This window comes from Lactuca serriola, chromosome 3 (genome assembly GCF_051521515.1).
Source record: "Lactuca serriola cultivar US96UC23 chromosome 3, Lser_US96UC23_V15, whole genome shotgun sequence".
Taxonomy (NCBI): domain Eukaryota; kingdom Viridiplantae; phylum Streptophyta; class Magnoliopsida; order Asterales; family Asteraceae; genus Lactuca; species Lactuca serriola.
The window spans coordinates 193,677,466-193,680,202 of record NC_136410.1 but is presented as its reverse complement, the minus strand read 5'-3'; positions in this window follow the sequence as shown (position 1 = coordinate 193,680,202).

The following is a 2,737-nucleotide window of genomic DNA, read 5'->3' as shown; positions in this document are numbered from 1 at the left end:
AAAAGTTTGACCGTAAGAGAAAGGCCAGTTCTGAGATAGTTTCACGTGTCACTCCTAAAGAGTCCATCTGTCTCTATTGCCGATTGAAAGGGCATTAGAAGCGAAGCTACCCAGACTACCTGAGAGATCTTAGAGATGATAAAGTCAGATTATATGACTCTGCTTCAAGTACGTCAGCTATCTAACTCTATTAAGTTCCTATTTATAGATTCTTATTACATGATGTGTTAATCACATTTTGATGTTTTGTAGGATTGAAGAGAAAGAAGGAAGATTAAAAGAGGAGTAGGTTGATTCTGATATGAAGAAATGGATTTCGGTCACATGATTCAATGATCAGGATTCGAGGCTGCTAATTAGGAGTTATCATAGATTTCTTAGGAATATCTAGAAACATAGTTTTCATGTGTATTTGCATTGTAAGGACAAGTTTTCCACACATTATCAATAAAGTGAATTTTTGTGGTTTATCTTATTTGCTTTATGATTACTTGCAATGGCATTTATGAAAATTGGTGTTTATATTTATATTATTAGCAATGTTGAAAATGGATTTGATTATTAGTTATATCGCTTGTGGTGGTGTCATAATTTACCAAGTGATGAAGGATTCTCATCATCCAAGTTCCAGTTAGACAGAAACTTGGAATCTTACAATTTGAATTGTGTGATGGATGATAATCTTGATCTTTAGTAAATTGAGACTAATTCCTTGTTCATATGTATATGTGAGTCAAGTGAAGGATCTAGTTCACATTGATGTGGACTGGTCAGATCCACCACAAAGGACGATAGGCACATTCGTCATGATTTACTATTAGTTTAGTAAATATGGTTATGCTTTATAAGATTAAGTATAATTCTGATACCTTGAAAAGTTTCAAGGTGTAGCTGAACGAATAAGAAGAATCCATTGGGTAGAAAGATAAAACTTTCTCCAATCTGAAAGGTAGGGCTGTCAAATCGGGCAGTCGTGTCGTGTATTTGTCCGACACGACACGACACGACAAGGTTTTGTATCACACGAACACGACACGACACGATGTCGTGTTTTTTTCATTAACACGAAAACGAACCAATTAAAACACGACAACACGACACGACACAACAAATATAATATTACATAACTATTAGTGTATTTCGTGATGGGTTTTGAGCAAATCATCAATCCTATGGTGCACATGCAAAACCCTAAAACTTTGGATCTAGGTTTATCTAATTGTACATGCAAATAATCCAAAGATCATAAACCATAAATCTAGTGTAACACCCCGGATTCCTAGGTATTATTTGTTGTTGTATTTTTGGGGATTTGTGAGGAGACTCGGCAAGTTGGAGCCCAAACTAGCCGAGTATGATCGCGGTTATGTGCGCGGGTTCGCGTCTGGACTCGACGAGTCCACGCTGTTTAATGAAACCCTAATTCCTCGAGTTTGGAGCCTATTTAAAGGCACTTATAGCCTCCCATTGCGGCTACCAGTCCCTTGAGAGAACCCTAAGAGAACTAAATCGCTTTGAGAGAGAATAAGTCACTTTTGGATCTTTGTATCCTTTGTTTAGCAAGAAGAAGGTGACAAGAGCAAGGAGGAGGTGAGATTCAAGCAGATCCAGAGTCCAGAGACTTCATTTTGAGGTAATAGTTCGAACCTCCTTCAGTTTTAGGGATGATCTTTAGAGTTAGGGTTTTCTAACCCCTTTGGAGAGTGATTATGTGGAGCAAATGGTCCCTCTTCGAGTTTGTGCCTTGGATCTGGACTCAAAGAGGTCTAGAGACCTTAACCCTTGGGGCTTTTTGGGTTAGTATGGAGTTATTGGACTTAGGTTGTCATTTTTGGGACCAAATCTCCTTTTGATGCCTTGTTGTGGTTATACAAGCATCAAGTTTCGAACTTTACGTGACATTCATGCTTGGGAAGGCCAGATCTATGGTTTGGGGAAAACAACTCTGACCTCAGGAGGTCAATAGAGTTTGTGCATGGCATGAACTCTCCGAGTTGTTCTTGAGACTCGGCGAGTAGAGTTTTGGGTTTCATGTAAATTGTTCAGCGAGTAGACTCGCCAGGTTGGGGGATGGCCCAGTGAGTCAGGGAGAGTCAAGGGGGGGGGCTGAGTCAAGCCGGAACTCGCCGAGTTGTTCTTGAGACTCGACGAGTTGAGTCGTGGTGGCCCCGCGATTCATGCCAGGTGGAACTCGTCGAGTTAGGGAAGTACTCGACGTGTCAAGAGAGGATCCAAGGGAGTCAGTGGACACGTATAGACTCGCCGAGTCGCTCTAGTGCACTCGCCGAGTCCGGTCAAAGTTGGTCGTTGACCATGCTGACCTTTAGGGTTGAGTTCAGTGTATTTATGGGTGTGTTACTTTGTGTGATTAGGAGGAGGCTAGATCACATTTGTTCCGAGGCAGATATTTACCGAGATACCCGAGGTGAGTCTTCTCACTATACTTTACCTTGAGTAGGTAATAAGAGTTATGTGACAGCGTATTTGTATGCTATATGTATGTTATGTGTTGTACTGCATTATTTCTATGTGATTTATGTTGTGCATGTTTATAGAGTTGGAACCGGAAGGTTCACAGAGTTAGAACCAAAGGGTTCACAGAGTAGGGTCCACAGACCCACAGAGTTATAGCCTCGAGTGGCTAATATGTGCTATGTGTGGTATTTTGGGGAACTCACTAAGCTTTGTGCTTACAGTGTTTGGTGTTATTTGTTTCAGGTACTAGTGATGACCGTGG